We start from the raw sequence: 20,168 nt of genomic DNA on the forward strand, positions 1-20,168 counted from the left end.
TATCATCATAATAGATGTGGATGGGTTGCGTACTTTAAAAGCTCCTACATTATTTGTCTTGGAAGCATTTTACTAATCAATATTCTTAGACTGGAAGCATGGTACTGTTATTCATTATAGACCAATAAGAGGCATCGCCATATGCATGATGATACATCTTGCTTAAAACAATATAAAGATACATCCTGATATTAGTTGTGTAAATTAAGCATTTTCATATACACTTACTACTATTAAGGTATACATTAAGGTTTGACGATGTTACAAAATACTAAGTTTAGTAGAAGTTGATTTAAAGCATAGAAAACTAAAATTGAAGCCTAATTTTTTTATAAGAAACAACAATCTTATATTTGCATGTTCCAAGGGCTGGGAAAGATTAAAAGCAAGGGGTAGGGTATGTAACCTATTGTAAGGGTGAAATATGATACCGTGAGAGTTCACAAAAATTCAACTCTGCACAACTGAGTTGCTCCTAGATTGTGGTTGTGGCTGGTATTAGGTCCATAAGTAACTCCGTATTGCTTTGCTCCGGAGGGTTTCTAAGATTCCATGGAAAACGACATTTTGGTTTGCACTTCCAAAATTCAACTCTGCAAAAGTTTGGAAGCTTTGGGGTTTTGGATGGTGTGAGTATTTAGATTTCGGGTCTAGAAAGTTTATGGTTTTCAATGGAGTAAACTTATAAATAGATGTGTTTTTTTAAATTTGGGGGTAGTTTTAATGGTCTTTTAATAATGTGGGAGTGTTTTAGTTAAAACAATATTTCAAAAGGTTCTTTGTTCATTAACGTGAGATAAGAGGTAATATTTTTTTTTTTTTTTTGGATCAGTAAGGGGTTATTCCGGATGTATTTTATATTAAATATATACATTTTTTTTAAAACATTGTAAAAGGTCTGAAAATGAAGCCAGAGAGATCCTCTGGGCTTCACAATCTGATGCCAACCCATGGCAGAAGAAACCAAAAACCAGTCGAGCAGTTTAAAGAGTTACATTTCACGGAGTGTGATTCGAAATGTTGATGCAAAAATCTTCCACAATCAAATCCAGAAACTGCACTGTTGTACATTTTTGTGTTTAAACAAAATTATAGAGAACACTAACCACCAGCCTAAGTCGCTACAGACAATAAATCAGAATTAAAAACACCTGGATTAGGGAGCTCGAGATGAACACGAGGAAGCCAGTAGACCCACGGCCTGAATAAGAGGTATTATTGGGTGAGAAATTTTCATTTTTATGTCATGTTTAGTATTTTTTACACTAAGATATTATAGGGGGCATATTTTTTCAGACTTGTTGAATATTAAATCTTATGTGTTTGTGATATTTAAATATATGAAAGCAATTTGAGTGTTTGTAGCACTTTAATGTATCATACTCACACATGGATGCACGTTTGAAACATTTAATTTGACATGTTTGTGACACTTAAATGAATGAAAAGCAATATGCTCGTTTGTCACTTAAATGTATGGAAAACTATATGCCCCCTAAAATATCCTAGTTTTATGTCGAAGGCGCATTATACTCACATATGGATGTAAACACTAGGTTTATGTTGAAGGTGTATTATACTCACATATGGATGCAAACATGTCTGTCAATCAAAGCTAGAAGCATTTATTTGATGTGTTTGTGACACTTAAATGCATGAAAAACAATTTGACGTGTTTGTGACATTTCAATGCATGAAAAACAATTTGACTTGTTTGTGACATCTAAATGCATGAAAAGTAAAAAAATAATAATAATTAAATTTTACATTATTATCAGCTAATTATATGTTCTCTTCCACCTCTCAACTACAATTAATTAACTTTGTAATTATTTCAATCTAATATTATTAATTATGGGAGATTGATATTAAAACATATTAATAAAATAATATCTTAATAATAATTTAATATTTTGTAATATTATAATATAATAATAATTTAATATTAACTAAAATATAATAATAGAATAATTTTTATTAATTAATAATATTAACTAAACTATATTTAATACAAAAAAAGTGAAACGAATTGTAGTGTGTGGTAGGCAATAAGTCTTTTGATCAAATTTACGAGTACATTTATTGGGATTGCATTGTTATATCTAAAATTAAACATTGTTGAAATAACAATGTTTGATGTTTCTTGTTATAAGGCTATTGACAACTCTATTGGTCACTTCTTTAAGGTTGACGATTGCATTTTCTAGAATCTAACATTGTTGTAACATCAACATTTGAGGCTTCTTGTTATAAGGCCATTGACAACTCTATTGGTCACTACTTGAAGGTTGATGATTCCACTTCCTACATAGAGCACTCGATTGCTTGATTACGAGGGCCCCATTTCAATTGTTGTTGTTGATTTTCAATTGGTCACTTGGCTACAAAGTATCCTCTCTTGCATTATAAAGGCACTACTACTTGGTGGAAGAATGCTAATGAAGATTGTGTGCTGAAAAGTGTGAAATCTGCAAAAGAGAATCAAACAAAATTAAACACACCCATGAAACATTATGTTAGAATTAGAAATCAAAATAGAAACTAAACTAAGTTAGCTTCAAAATCAAGAACCCCAAGCACATCTCATGTTCCTCTATCTCCAAGGATCTTCAAGATTCAAGGCGGCTCTCATTTGGAAGAGCATTTTATCTTTTAGATGTCAACCTAAAGAATGAGATTGAAGAATATGCCAAGATCAAAATGAATGCAACTAAGATCCTAGTTAGATGATCAAATGATATGAAAAGATGAAATGCAAGATATGAGACTAAGATTGATTCCAAATTGAAAGCTTAGGTGTGCTAATTAAACTAACATGAAGATTGCTATGAAATTGATATACAATGGCTATGAATTAAGCTAGCATGAAAATGAGATTAATATGATACTATCAACATGATGAAATCTAAACTAGCATGCAACTAAGATGATCTAAGTGCTTGAAGATGACAAATTGAGCTCCTTGATAACCTGCAAAATAACTATAAGTTTGATGCACAAGATGATGGATCTCCAAGAGTGAAGGAAGGGGCTCTATTTATAAGAAAACTAGAGAAATGGATGGTTGAGATCGAACAATCTCAACAAGGGCTAGGATGGAAAGTCATCAATCCATGAGGAGAATTCAATCCAATCCCAAGTTGACAAATGTCACCTTGAGATGGCTTGAGAGGATGCTAAGCAAGCATTAGATGCTAAGTAAGCATTAGGGATAACCTCAAGGGATGGCATCATTGGATAATGCTATTATCCAAGGGAGCATGCTATTGTCCAAGAGGTAAACTCTTGTGCAAAGTTGAAGGATGGTCAAAGGGACAACCATCATGGGCTAGGATGATGTCTTGTAAGAGGTGTGTGTTGGAATCTGTGGTGATCAAAATACTAACATTGAGATCAAAGGACCAACATACCAATGAAACTTTTGAGTATAAAGATTTACTAACTTGAACTAGTTAACTTCCCAAGATGTGTCTCATTGTTCTCTATCTCATAGGATCCCTAAAGCCAATGTTTTTCTCTCAAATCATTGAGCTATTGAATTAGGAATGACAACTCCAAGAACAAGTGATATTTTGATCTATATGCATGAATGCAATCTAAGATCTATGATATGATATGTTCAAACTATGTTATTAAGCTAGAATGAAGATAATGATATGATAAAGATATTAACAAACTAACCTAACATGATATACTAACATGGATATTTTATGATATGAAATGCTCATAAACGCTACAATGTTATTCTAATAAAGAGAGGCTAAAATGCTTGATATAATTAGACTATAATGTAGATGCATAAAACATGGATATGGAGAATGAAGAAAGTGAGCTCTACTTATAGAGGAAATAGGGCAATGGATGGTTAAGATCCAATAATCTTAACAATGGCTAGGATTGAAAGTTACTCAATCCATGTTTACAATTTTTGCCAATGAAATGGTGACAATTGTCGACAAGAGGTGGCTTGAGAGGAGATGCAAGAGGCATTAAATGCCTGAGAAGACATGAAGGTCACCCTAGGAGAGTGTGGTTAGGGTTAATTAGGATTAACTAGTGGATAAAGCTTTTACCCAAAGGGTAAACTCTTGTGCAAGGGTTAATAGGATAACTAGGGTCAAATCAATGAGTGCTTGATGAGACCCCTGGGTTAGATGAGGGTTGAGTTAGAGAGAAAGTCTCTAAACATGTGGTAAGGTTGAGTTAACCATTAATGGTTTGGGAGACTTTGGGGACAAATTTGTAAGAGACTTAACAAATTTGGGGAACTCAACAAGTTAACTTGTTGAAGAAATAAAGTCTTTAATGCATTTAGAAGCCTTTCTTCCAAATTTGAGAAGTGACCTCCCCAAATTTAGGGATGTGATATGATTGGAAGAATTAAGGCTAACTAAGTGGGATTAGAAAGATTCTAGAAGAATGATTAGAAGGTAAGCGAGAAATGTAGGAAGGGGCAAGTGGGAGAAATAGGATTTTAATTAAAATAAAATGTTTTATTTCAACTAAAATAGATGCAACTTGCATTTGTAGAAAAATGCAAGTGGGGGGATTATAAATAAATTTGATTTATTTATATGCAAGGATGTAAATTAAATGTAAATTTAATTAACATGGTGAAAGAGATTTAATTAAATAAATGATTTATTTAAATAAAGGCTAGAAAGGGGTTAGATGAATTTAATTAAATAAATTGAATAATTCATTTAATCAAATAGATGAAAATGAAGAAATTAATTAAATATGATTTAATTAATAGACGGATGTGGATTAAATAAATATTAAATATTTATTTAAGTAGGTGGTCAGATTTATATGTCTACATATTGCCCCTCTTTGAAGTGATGTGTGTGCACATGTTGATTCAAAGAAAATCGCTTGATATGTTGCAAATTTTTTTATCGATATGGTGTCACTTGTCAAAATGTTTGATATGATGCCCCAGATGCGGATTTGATATGATATTGATGATGCCCCCTCGGGAGATGAATCAAGGGTGTGTTTGATAGAGTTGTAAAAAAATCCAAATTTTGGACCGTTTGATTTTGTTTTGAGATGATAATGTTGATGATGTTTGAATTTTGGATATGTACAATTTGATTCATCTCTCAAAAAAAATGATGTCGATAAGGTTAATAAATGAAAAGAAGAAAAAATACATGCCCCACTTATTAACCTTGTTTATTACCCTTTTAAAGAGGTAAAAAGTGAAAAAGAAAATTCATTTTACACTTGTCTTCTTGTGATTTGTGCATTTGGAGCTCTGACAATGATGTTGATTCCCTACCATACTCACCGTTTTGAGCACGTCAGGCGATACCAGAGACCCGCCGCGTATGGCCCACCAGTAAGTGACTCGAATCCCTATCTTTTTGTACGATTTTTGTGAATTTTTGGCACGTTTTTCATGTTTTAGGGTTGGATTGTCGTGTTTTAGCGCATAGGCATCATTCATACGCAACATAGAATAACGCATTGAAACCCTAGGTTGAAACGTTAGTGCATTATAATGATAGACTATCACATAGGTTTATATTAGCGCATGCACAACACATACTAGCACATTGAATGGTCAAGTTAGCGCATATAATAGATTAGCACATAGGTAAAACAGTACAATGCATTCAATATATGTTTTAGCACATAGGTCACTTTTAGCGCATCTACCGCAAGTTCTAGTGCATTCACTAGGAGGTTTAGCGGATGTGGAGTAGGTTAGCGCATTGAATATCTGATTTAGCACGTGAGATGAAAAATTGTGAAAAGTGTGCTTTCTGAGACGATTTTTGATGTGGAATGATTGAGATAGGTTACAATCGATGTATGTAGCTCATTTTGATGTCGATATGGATCTGATGGATATGTTTTTGTCTGATATGGGTCTTTGTATCGAATTTTTTGCTCTGATATGGTGCATTGATATGGGTCACGATATAGATCACGATATGGGTTGTTGTTTTGATATGAGTCACAATATGAAGCCCTGATATGGGACACTGATATGGTTCACTATTTTGTTTCTCTAATATGGGTCACTGATACATTGCTCTGATATGTTTCGTCGATAAGTGGTGCTGATAGAGGATACTGATATGTTGCTTGGATATGGATTTTTTGATCAAGTTTCTTGATATGTTGCTCTAATATGGAATTCTCTGATATGTTGTTTTGAGTTGTTATCGATAGAACGCTTTCTGATATGGATATGATGTACTGATATGTTTTTGATTTTATCTATATGATTACCGAGAAATGATGTTGATGTGATTCCTGATATGAATTCCAATATGATTTTGATTTGATTCTTGATATGATGCTCTTGATATGATTCATTGATATGTTTCTGATTGATCGTGATAGGATATTTGCAATTTGAGTTATTGAGTTGATTTGTATTGATAGAATTGATTGAATCGATAACTGATGGTGGGTATGTTATGATTTGCAAGCAAAACTTGGTGTGCTGTAGTCTCAGGAGAGATTCCCGAAGCAATGGGGATTGATCTCGCGATTGACACAGGCAGATAGAGATATCATTGAGAGATGTGGATTATCATATTTTGGACACGCCCCGGTATACCATTAACCAAGGTTTGTTGACAGCTCTGGCAGAGAGGTGGCACAATGACATCAACACCTTGTTTTGAGATGACGGTGATGCCTGAGGATTGCTATCGGATCCTATGGATTCCTGTGGTAGGAGACTTGCTACCGGATCCTGCGGATTCTCGTGGTAGGAGACTTTCTACCCTATGAGCAGACTGAGGAGGGTGGCACAGAGGCTCTACGACGTGTTTTTCAGGATGACCACATTAGTGGTTATGAGATCCCATGGCACAAGTTTTTGGATCTAGATTATGCTCCTCTGCCATCAGTACTGACAGGTTTAATTGGTGGTTTCTTATGTCTCGATCGTAGGTCGAAGGGACTGGTTGTGGGATGGGGTTTGGTGTCAGAGGACATGGTCACACAGGGTCATAGGTTTGTGTGGGGGTCATGCATGTTGCCCCACCTATATAGGGAGCTCCACCAGGTTGTGTATATGGGATACACTAGTCTATTGGCAGGAGTTACAATATTATAGGTGTGGGCTTGGGAGCATATAGTGGTGATGTGACCGCTTGCAGATAGAGACATACCAGTTGGCCGACCATATGCATATGGGTATATAGGTGTAGTTGTCCAGTGTAAGATGGGCAAACTAGAGCACTGACATAGGGCCCTGGATGATATAGACATGGTCATCTAGAGACCGTATATGGACTGCAAGGTATGGGTTGAGGATGGGCTAGAGATGCCCTATGTATATATGTCGTGATATCTAATTGGATGGATGCCCTTTATTATTGAGAAGTTTTTGCACAGTCACGTCCACCAACAATATGGATGACAACAGGGGATGTTGGGTTGATGACGATTGTAATGAATTCATCATATGTTGTCATTGATGAAACACATACACACACATTCATATTGTCTACCAGTGTAACTTCAAAGTTGTTTATACTACAACCAGTATACTAGAGGTTTATTTCTAACCGGTACTTGGTGACAACCAGTATATATATATGGAGACAACCAGTGGATATACATTACTCGACAACAACATGAAGATCCAACAGAGATTTCAAGGATAACGGTTTATATGTTTAACTCCAACCGGTATTGATTGTTCCAACCGGTATTCACTAATTATGTGATGAGTTATCACAAGGCGTGATGGGTTATCCTTACCGACAAGTTTTGGTGATATTTTTGTGATGAGTTATGATCACTTGACCAGATTCACTGTACCTAGGTAATTGTGTTATGATTTCTAGAGGCCGACATGAAATCTTAAATGTCTATATATTGACATCACAATGAATTATTTTGTATGAGCGAAAGTGATATGCTATGTGTAAAGGTAGAAGTGTCAAGTCGCAAAGTATGTTGGTAAAGAGGAGTTAAGTGCGCAGAAGAGGAGCTATACAAGCAATTTGTGCTACTACTAGATCACATCACCTGTTGTTTTCTAATTACTGCAACAGTCAAATCCCCTAACCGGGTAAGCTCTAACAAGATTCATTGTTCAAATCCTCTAATCGGGTGATCCATTAGTTTGGATTTAGAAATCCTCCATCGAGATTACTCCTTACAGGGTACTACCTTTTATAGGGTATAGCTTTTAAATAAGCTTTGAGATCTTTAACATGATTCGCTCCTAGTAGAGCATTTGTAGACCCTAACCGGTCAGTTATATATTACTGCAGATAGTTAACTTGTGAGTCCCATCTCACTGTGGTTTTTACCTATTTGGGTTTTCCACGTATAAACACTTGTGTTATGATGAATGTTTTACTTATTGTGGATGCTGTTATATCATTTTTGATTGTATGCATATTGTTTAACAAACTTGTTAAGTTTATCTACCGGTCAGTGTTTAAAGTAGTACTATTTTTGGTGTCACTAATTCACCGCCCCCTCTCAATGCTTTAGAAGTCCATCAATTGGTATCAAAGCCTAACTTCCTTAAAGCCTAATCGCTTGGAACAAAATCCTAAAGCTATCATGGGGGATATGATCTACTTTGAGATGGCTAGAGAGCTTGAGGCTAGTAGGAATGAGCTTGAAACCCTAAGGGTCAAACTTAAAGCTTCTCAAATGAAAAGAAGAGAGCTAACTAAACAACTATTAGAAATATCTGATAATAGTTCTTCAGATGAGGCCAATATTGATGCTTTAGTTGAGGAAGTTGAAAAACTAAACAATGAAAAGCTAAATTTGAGGAGAGAGCTAGAAGGTCTTACTATTCACATGAGTCAGGAATTGGAAGCTAGGAGAACTGTTGAAGATCTCACCAAAGAAACAGATCATGAGATTGCCAAAATCAAGTGAGATAATGCTACCTTGCATGAGCATTTGAATACAAAAAGAGAAGAAAAAGAGAACCTACAGCTAGATCTTGAATTAGCATCATCTTTAAGAGAGAACATGTCAAAGCATAATGAAGATCTCACCAGACAACTCACTGAAGCAAATGAGAAATTGGAAAAGTTCAACAGAAGTTCTATCTTGTTGGAAGAACAAATTCAATCACAAAGGATGAATGGTGATACCTCCAGACTTGGTTTTCACACATCTGAAAAAGGTGAATCCTCTGGTACCAAGAGCAACACTTTTAAGAATAAATCTGCTCCTAAGGTCAAAAAGCCTATCGGTAAGAATGTCTTTAAACCTGTTTGTTTTGTTTGCCATAAACCTGGTCACGCTGCAAATGTTTGTAGAGACAAACCCTAATAGAAATGCAAGCTACAATACTAATGTTAGGTATGTGTCCAAGAAATTTGAAGGTCATTGCTTCACATGTAAAATGTATGGACATAGATCAGTTGAATGCAGATATGGAGCAAACAATCCTGTACCACATATGCATTCAAGACCAAATGGCAACTGGATGAGAAATTTTGACAACCGGGTCAACAATCTGTAACAACTTTGGTCATGTGGGTATGAATTGCAGAAGAAGAACCGAGAGAGATAATGTAGGACCTTAGAAATCATTTGGTATGGCCTGCTATCACTGTCACAAACTGGGACACTTGGCAAAATTATGTAGATCCAGAAAGAGAAAACCGGTCAACCCTTCTAAAGATCAGAAAGGAAAGCAGAAAGTTAATGTTGAAGAAACCAGAGAAGAAATGAATCGAATATGGAAGAAGAAGAGTGGTGACTCACCTGGAGAAGAAACTATTCCTTCACCAAATATGGAGAATCCTGCACCGGTGAATTAAGCCTTTTTAATATGGCTAAGGGGAACTTAATGGTAAAACCACCTCCGAACCCCTTGAGATAAATGAGCGGTAAGAGAATTTAAATGCATGAAATTTTGATAACTTTTTGTCAATCGGTTATCAACCGGTTTTACATCTATGTATCATTAAGCGGTGTAATTAGGGTTTGTAACCCTAATGGGCGAGCATTTAATGCAGTAGTTAAAAAGGATAAAAGCAAGTTTTCACTTTGTTATTTTTACCCTAACACATTCAAGAAAGAATTTTTGAGCACTTATAGAGCTGAGAAAGGATTGTTGGCTGATATTTGTCGAAGCTGCATTGAGATTTGAGTAATCAAGAAGATTTGAAGGTTGGAGAAGACTAAACTGGTGTGCACTTGAGCATTCAACCAGTTGAAGAGGCAACATGCATGAAATAAGGTTTCTTTAAAAATTCCTGCTTCAAATCTAGTTTATCTGGAATGGCATCATCTTCTAAACTAGTAGAGAGATTAATGATTACATCTGAACCTATCAAAGTTGTTGAAGCAGAACAAATTGTGTCTTATAATGCTTTATCACAAGTTCCTAGTGGTGTTGTAGTGAAAGGAGATTTGTCCAGCTACATTGATTGCAAGATTGAGGATTTAGGATCATTGTCAATATATTCTTAGTTAAAATCCCTTTGCGATGAGAATGAAAAGATTCAAACATAATATATTAGGGTTTATGAAAAAGGTTTTCATAACACAACTTACTTTCTTGAAGATTTTGAAGAAGAACATATCCGAATTATTTTGAGTCGAGTTCATGGAGAAAACATGTATTTAGAAAGAACTCATACTATAACCAAGGAATCTATTCAAGCTGTAACTGGTTTTTACTCAATCGGTGAAGTACCTGCACTGAGGCATATTTCAAAAGAGACAGTATACACTCTAACCGAATCAACATCTGATAAGCGTTATTTTTCTATCAATAACATCAGGGACCCAACGGTAAAGTTGGCAACTATGGTTATAGGCTACTAGGTATTTAATTCTAGCAGATTAAATAATGTTCCATTAGCAGCGGTGTATAATGCTTACAAGGTGATAACTAAAAATGCTAATTATGACCTATGTGAGGCCATAAGGAGCCAATTAATGTTAAATCTTCAGTCTATCAAGAAGGATAACAGTCTAAAGTTTAAATTTGGACAGTTATTGATCAGTTTATTCTTTAATTTCCAGAATTTCCTACCGGGAATAGGTGATCTTGAATGGTCTAAGGATCTACCTGTATCTGCCCAGATTAAGAACAGTATCAAGGTTGTGAAGAACACCTTTTTTGCTGCAATGAACAAATACTTCAATGAGTTTCAGAAGAAAATGAGCATGAGAGTAAGATTGCCTGAGGATGTGGTAAAACATTTTTCTAAGGATATTGTTTTCACAATTACCACTGATTTTTGTTTAATGGAGGCGATTGGGCCTAGAGAAGAAGAAATGGAAGATATGAGTTATGAGGTCAACTATGACTTACTAATTGGTTATGCTAATAACCTGTTAGCATCTCCAAAGGATAAAAAGAAGGAAAAATTGAATGTTGTTGAAGATCAGACTGCACAAGCCGGAACCAATATTGTTCCTACCACAAGTGATAAAGGTAAGAAAAAGAAGGCTGAGCAAGCACCTTCGGTGATGAAAATACAAGAGTGACACGAAGTGTCCAAACCAAAATGGAACCGACACCTAAATTTTATGCAAAGAAGGAGAATGCATCTAAGAAAAGAGGTCAGAAACTAATTCTCCAAGCAGAATCTGAAGGTATTGACACTTAAGAAGAACCCAAGAAAATGAAAGCTACCGGTAGAGTAGAAAAGCAAGTGAAGGAAGTGTCGAAGGAAACTGTGCCTTTTGATATCTCAACTTACAAGCCTAAGACTACCTTTGAGAAGACAATGAAGACATTAGGGAGAAACATATTTAACAATGTCAAAAAACATTTTGATTCTTTCATTGAAGATGAAAAGGAGAAAATCATTCAACATGTAATCAATCATTTGTGTCATTACAATAGATTACCACATGATCTTGAAAAGGATAACTATAATTCCTTGTATACTATTCTTTTGAATAAATGGGAGGAAGAAATAAAGAAAGAAGAATGAATCATTGATGATGTATTTGTATAATATTTTCCTGAATTGTAAAAGGACGAGTTAAATGAATTGGTTGATAAGTATAAAGTTCATTTTGCTTACAAAATGAGAAGATTGAAGCTGATTAATGGAAAAGTGCAAACTGTTGAGACTGAGACTTATCGGATTGCTCATAGTATCAAACACTCGGAAGATCTTATACATTCTTCTAAGGATGAACAAGATACTGTTGATCGACCTGAAATGGATGAAGAAGAAATTGTGCAAGCTGATGTGGTCTATCCTATCAAGAAGAAGGATGACACTATCATCCAAGTTGTTGATAATATTCAGGATACAATTGATCTATCTGGAGACATCATTGTACTAGATATGCAGCCACCTGAAACCAGTATTTTACAAGTTACTTCAGTTGAGAAATTGGCTACTCAACCAAGAGTGGATATTCCACCAGCAATGGAACAACCTGAGAAACCCCAATCCCCACCAGTTTCATAGAACATTTAGAAGGAATCTAATGAAAATGTTGACACAGATTTCTGAACAGGAAATGGAGAAAGGACAAGAGTAAGCAATTGTTAAGGTAACATCTTCTGAACCGACAAAAATATTAGTCATTTAGCAGACTGATGAAGATGATGATGACTCATTAGGCAAATCAGGGCCTATAATTGTTGATAATATGAGTGCATCTGAATGATGAAGATTGCAATTGTCATGCAATCTAGAGCATGCAAGAAGAGACTTAGAGAGCAAAGAATGGAAGCTGAAACAATTCAGAATACAGTAGATATCTTATCTAGTCTACTACCAGAAACTTCTACAGGACATCTGACTGTTAGGTCCTGGAGACAACTGAGAGGGGGGGGGGGGTGAATCATTTGTCTAATAAATTCAAACCAAAAACTTATTAACCAACTTAATGCTTAATACCGGTAAATCAGTTAAGTATGCCAGTAGACAATGTTAACAGTAAATTGCTATACCGGTAAGAATTAATGCATGAAACATAAACACAAAGTCATCCACAACACGACACCAATATTTGTATGTGGAAACCCTGTAAGGGAAAAAACCACGGTGGGAAACCTTACCCACAATCAGATGATACTACTACAGATAGTAAGTGTACAAAGAGGGGTCTGCACATGCAGAAAGGCCAACAGCATAGAGCTCACTGCTCAATCACAAATGGGAGTCACACCGACTACAGTTGGATGGTTAAATCCAATAAGAATGTACTGTACAAAATTGCATCTTCATATGCTGAATTCAGTACCGGTGTAATGTTGATATGCTTCTACAAAAACCTAACTTCACCTTCAGATGATGTCTTCATGTATACCTCTGCTTGATCGCACATATATCTTCACTCAAACCTTTTTCGCATTCCACACTTGATCTTACAAATAAGATCTTACATTTATACCATACCCTAAGACCAATTTTAGTAGGTCGACTCTACAAGATATTACAATAAAAACATTTTACAAATAATATAATATCCGATGCAATAACTGATTAAACATGTCGGCTTAATGCATTTACAACAATAATAAATCATCTCCATAGCGTGCCATGCTGATTTGGAAAAGATAAACCTGCCAGTGTAACCCTAGATAACTTGGACCTATTTGCCGGTAAAAGCAAATATGCAAATAAGAATATATCAGTGATTATTCTTCAAAATAAAGTGTCCACATGATGTCTTCGAAATTACCAAGTGTCTTCCATATCATTCCAGGTATCGGTGAACAATATATCTTGTCGGTGAACCATATACCAGTAACTGTTGCACAGTTTACTCTTTGCCGGTGAATGTTGCTGGATCTCCAAAGTAGGTGTATTTAGTAGGTGTTGACATCAATGACAAAACCATACCAAAATACCAACAATCTCCCCCTTTGGCATTGATGGCAACACAAGATGGAAAAACCATCAAAGTGCCAAAAAAAAAACCAACAATCTTCATTTCTCCCCCTGGGAGTAACAATACCAATCTTTCATGTGTCTTTCAAAATCTCTCCCCTAAAATCTCTTTTTGTTACCAAAAGGATAATGTTTTTCCATAGATCTCTCTCCCCCTTTGACATCAAATGCCAAAGTCACAAAAGGTCAAGTTCATACAAAATACCAACCAATTCAATATACCAACTAATCCAATATACCAACTACTCCCCCTGAGAAGTAGCTCCCTCATCAAAATACCGGAATAAAAGATTTGTCCATTTAATTTTGCTAGTTGATGACAATCATCAACTATCTAAGTCTCTACCGGTGGTGGTATGACTCCGAGCTAATCTCTGAGATACTCAAAAGTTTCCTTAGGCAAAGGTTTTGTGAAAATATCTGCAAGCTATTCTTTAGTATTCACATAAACCAGTTTTAGCTCTTTTTCTTCAACTTTTTCCCTTAGAAAATTTAGTTTGATAGAAACATGTTTTGTTTTAGAATGTAATACCGGATTTTTAGATATATCAATTGCTGCAGTGTTATCACAACATATAGTAATGGGTTCCTTGCATTTTACTTTTATGTCTTTTAACATTTGCTTAAGCCAAAGTACCTGTGTACAGTTTGTTGCTGCTGCAACATATTCTGATTCTGCTGTTGATAAAGATGTACACCTCTGTTTCTTACTTAACTAAGAAACTAATCTCTTTCCAAGAAAGAATGCTCCTCCGGTGGTTCTTTTTCTATCATCCACATCTCCTGCCCAATTTGCATATGTGTATGCATATAGATCAAAATTTTCATCTTTAGGATACCATAATCCAAGATTTGCTGTGCCTTGTAAGTACCGGAATATATTTTTTATTGCTGATTCATGATTTTCCCTAGGATTACTCTGAAATCTAGAAACTATACGTACCGCATTCATAATATCAGGTCTGGTTTGTGTCAAATATAGTAAACCTCCTATCATAGATTTGTATCTAGTTGGATTAACAGGTGTAGATTCATCCCTTTGAGATAATTTGTCATTTGTAGTCATAGGTGTGCTTACCGGTTTAGAGTTCTCCATCCCAAATTTCTTAAGTAGTTCTTTCAAGTACTCAGATTGACTCAAAAATATGCCTTTATTAGTCTGTAAAATCTGCAATCCTAAAGAGAATTTTATTTCTCCAATCATAGACATTTCAAATTCTTGCTGCATTTCAAGAGAAAATTCTTTGCATAATTCATTTTCTCCTCCAAAGATTATATCATCAAAAAATACTTCAATAATCAAGATGTCATCATTAGTTACTTTGTAATATAAATTGTTATCTGCATTTCCTTTAGTAAAACCAATCTTTAAAAGATACTTATCTAATCTTGCATACCAAGCTCTTGGGGCTTGTTTTAATCCAGACAGAGCTTTTCTTAATCTGCAAACCATATCATTGTCATCTGTCAAAGAAAATCCATCAGGTTGATCAATAGAGACTTCCTCTTCAAGATCTCCATTCAAAAATGCACATTTAATATCCATTTGATAAACTTTGTAATCCTTGTGAGCTGCAAAAGCCAAGAATAATCTAACTACCTCAATTCTGGCTACTGGTGCAAAGGTTTCATTGTAATCAACTCCTTCTTTCTAAGAATATCCCTTACACACTAGTCTTGCTTTATTTCTGACAACCTTAACATCTTCATTAAGTTTGTTTCTAAATACCCATTTGGTTCCAATTACATTTTTATTTTTAGGCTAGGGAACTAATGTCCAAGTATTATTTTTCTCAATTTGTCCTAATTCTTCTTCAATAGCTTTAATCCAAAATTTATCTTCACATGCCTCATTGATAGATAATGGTTCAATTTGAGAAATAAGACATACCTCTTCATTTGCCAATCTTCCTCTTGTCATGACTCCTTTAAATTTGCTTCCAATTATCTGATCTTTAGAATGATTCAGTCTTACATACCGGGGTGTCTTAGTATGTTGTTGTTCTTCAATTACTGTGGAATCCTCTGATGATACCGGAGTAACTGGATCATCATTCTGTACCGGTGGATTTATTGTAGTTTCATTTGTCATAATTTCTGTTTCCGGTTCAGAGTCTATATACCTTGAAGTTCCTCTGAATTGTTCATCAATCTTTATATTTGTACTCTCAACAATTTTCTGTAATCTTTTATTAAAACATCTATATGCCTTGCTCTTAGATGAATAACCAAGAAATATTCCTTCATCACTTCTAGGATCAAACTTGCCAATATACTCATCTCTTCTAATATAACATTTACTTCCAAAATTTTTGAAGTACTTAAGAGTAGGAATATTACCAAACCATAGTTCATGAGGGGTCTTACTAGTTTCACCTTTGATGTGAACTTTGTTGAATGTATAGACAGTAGTGCTTACTGCCTCTCTCTAATACACATGTGGTAGATTTGCTTCTGATAACATACTTCTTGCTGCATCCAAAATAGTTCTGTTTTTCCTTTCAACAACTCCATTCTGTTGTGGTGTCTGAGGTGCTGATAACGGTCTTTTGATTCCATTTACTTCACAGAATGTATTAAAATCTTTAGATGTGAATTCTCCTCCTTGATCTGATCTTAAACATTTAATTTTCTTATCGGTTTCATTTTCAACCATTGCTTTGAATAGTTTGAACTTCCCAAGTGCTTCTAATTTTTCTCTGAGAAAAGTAACCCAACACATTCTAGAATAATCATCAATAATTAGCATGAAATATCTATCACCTTGTAAGCTTTTAGTTCTAGCTGGACCACATAAATCAGTGTGAATTAAATCAAGAGCATTATTGGATTTTTCTGGAATACTTTTGAAACTAGCTCTAACTTGTTTTCCAAATTGACATTCCTTGCAAATTGTATTATGAGGTTTCACAATTTTAGGTAGATCTCTAACTGCCTTAGAAGTACTGATTTTTACCATGCAATCAAAATTTACATGACATAGTCTTTTATGCCATAGCCAACTTTCATCTATATGTACAATTAAGCATGCCTTTTCACTGTTATTCAAAAGAAAGATATTACCTCTAGTCTAATTACCGGTTGCAATTTCCAAACCAGTTCTATTGATGATTTTGCACTTTCCATTTTTAAATTGTAACTGAAAACCTTTCTCAACTAATTGACCAACACTTAAAAGATTATGATTTAATCCTTCAACATAGTAGACATTGTCAGTGTTATGTTTACCATCAAGAGATATTGAACCCTTACCTTTGATTGAACAGGCTTTGTCATCTCCGAATCTTACTAAACCTCCATTGTATTCTTGAAAGTTTAAGAATTTACCTTTGTCTCCAGTCATGTGATGTGAGCATCCTGAGTCAATAATCCATTCATCCTTTGATTCAACTTTAGCTGCTAGGGCTTGTTCTACCGGTTGAGCAATAGGTTTCGGTTGATCTTCTATTATAGCAACAAAGACCCATCCATTGTCTGCTGGATCCTCATCAAAATTATCAGTCACACCTTCATCAGCAATGTAACAAGATTTATCTTTGTTTTTCTTAAATCTGTATCTTTGATATTCAGGATTAGGTTTGTATGTTCTTCTAGCTTCTTCTCTTAGTCTAGCATGTCTATCAGGGCATCTTGAAGCCATATGACCAATCTTATTGCAGTTAAAACATTTAAAGGGTGCTTTACCTTCATACTTACTTCCAATTGGGCCTTTTGGCATTTTTCTTGCAAATAGTGCTTCAAGTTCTTCAAGCTCTTCATTCTCCTTCCTGGTTTCTTCAAGTTCTCTTGCATAAAAGGCTCTCCAGTCTGATTTGTCAAAAGATGGAGCAGATGATGTTGATGCTTTGAAGGCCAAATCAGTTTTTATAGTAGCAACAGGACCAAATTCCTCAATTTCAAAAGCTGAAAGTTTTCCAATCAATGTATCCCTAGTTACTGATGTATTAGGCATTGTTCTTAAATCATTTATAGCAGTAACCTTCATTTTATATGCTGGTGGCACACCTCTTAAGATTTTTGAAACAATCTCATCCTCACTCAAGGTTCCTCCACAACATTTGATACCCAAAACAATTTCATTTACTTTTTCCATAAAAGCAAAAATCCTTTCATCTTCTTCCATTTTCAGATGTTCATACCTGACTCGGAAGCTTTCAAGTTTTGCAATTTTGACTATGGAATCTCCTTCATTCAGTGTTTCCAAATGATCCCAAATAGCTTTAGCAGTAGACCTATCTAATAATCCCATGATTTGTTGATCTGATAATGCGCTCAAGAGTGCTTCTCTTGCTTTGCAATCATTTTCTTCATCTTTAGCTAAAGTAGTGGGAGCAGTCTGACCAACTACAGCAACAGTATAACCATTCTTAGTAACTTCCCAGATGTCTTTACCAATGCAATTCAGATGTGTCTCCACTCTGATTTTCCATATCCCATAGTTGGTTCCATCAAGTTTAGGACTATCCTTTCTGAAATAATTAGTAGACATTGGATCTCCTCAAGTTGTTAAAATTTTGCAAAAAGAGGACTAAGCTTTGATACCAATTGTTAGGTCCTGGAGACAAATGAGAGGGGGGGGGGGGGTGAATCAGTTGTCTAATAAATTCAAACCAAAAACTTATTAACCAACTTAATGCTTAATACCGGTAAATCAGTTAAGTATGCCGGTAAATCAGTTAAGTATGCCGGTAGACAGTGTTAATAGTAAATTGCTATACCGGTAAGAATTAATGCATGAAACATAAACACAAAGTCATCCACAACACATGACACCAATATTTGTACGTGGAAACCCTGTAAGGGGAAAAACCACGGTGGGAAACCTTACCCACAATCAGATGATACTACTACAGATAGTAAGTGTATAAAGAGGGGTCTGCACATGCAGAAAGGCCAACAACGTAGAGCTCATTGCTCAATCACAAATGGGAGTCACACTGACTACAGTTGGATGGTTAAATCCAATAAGAATGTACTGTATAAAATTGCATCTTCATATGCTGAATTCAGTACCGGTGTAATGCTGATATGCTTCTACAAAAACCTAACTTCACCTTCAGATGATGTCTTCGTGTATACCTCTGCTTGATCTCGCATATATCTTCACTCAAACCTTTTTCGCATTCCACACTTGATCTTACAAATAAGATCTTACATTTATAACATACCCTAAGACCAATTTTAGTAGGTCGGCTCTACAAGATATTACAATAAAAACATTTTACAAATAATATAATATCTGATGCAATAACCGATTAAACATGTCGGCTTAATGCATTTACAACAATAATAAATCATCTCCATAGCGTGCCATGTTGATCTGGAAAAGATAAACCTGCCGGTGTAACCCTAGATAACCTAGACCTATTTGCCGGTAAAAGCAAATATGCAAATAAGAATATATCAATGATTATTACTTCAAAATAAAGTGTCCACATGATGTCTTCGACATTACCAAGTGTCTTCCATATCATTCCAGGTACCGGTGAACAATATATCCTACTGGTGAACCATATACCAGTAACTGTTGCACAGTTTACTGTTTGCCGGTGAATGTTGCTGGATCTCCAAAGTAGGTGTTGACATCAATGACAAAACCATACCAAAATACCAACACTGACAACCCGTATTAGCAAACTTGGTCAATTGGTTGCTGATGCATCTGACCAAATTAAGTCACTTGAAAAAGCATCACAAACTTATGCTGAGAAGAGTTATAGAAAGAGGCATGGAGAGAAACTTATGAAAGCAATTGATACAGGGAAACTTGCTCTATCTTTGAATAAGGATTTGTTAAGTAAAGCTATTGAAACAGGAGGCAAATATCTTGCTTCTACTTCTAATGTTTCATTCTTTTATTCCGACATCAATAAAAGGCGAATTGAAATAGAGCAAGAGCTAGCAAAGATATGCAATGCATATGTACCACTTCAAGACTCTATTCTTTCTTTTAGCAAATCCGTGGATGATTTGCACAACAAGTTGGATACCTATGATCTTGAGAAAGAAAAAAGACTCTGGTCAATGAAGGTTGAAGAGTCTACTTACATCCCAAGTGGACATAATGTCAAGAGCCTACAAGAATGCAAAAGTTATTTTAGCTACTCGAGAAACCTGTACACTTGAATCCATGGAAGAGTTTCATACACAGATTATGTCTACACTTGAGTACACTGAGAACATGCTTGAAACATGGAAACATGCCTTATCACAGTTGAAGATGAACTTTAATGTTATTTTCATGAGACTTGCAAATGCATGAATCCTAATTCAGTTTTTCAAATTTTTGTATATGTAAAACGTCTTGATACAAACTTTTCTATATATATATATATTTTGCTTTTC

This window comes from Cryptomeria japonica, chromosome 11 (genome assembly GCF_030272615.1).
Source record: "Cryptomeria japonica chromosome 11, Sugi_1.0, whole genome shotgun sequence".
NCBI classification, from domain to species: Eukaryota; Viridiplantae; Streptophyta; class Pinopsida; order Cupressales; family Cupressaceae; genus Cryptomeria; species Cryptomeria japonica.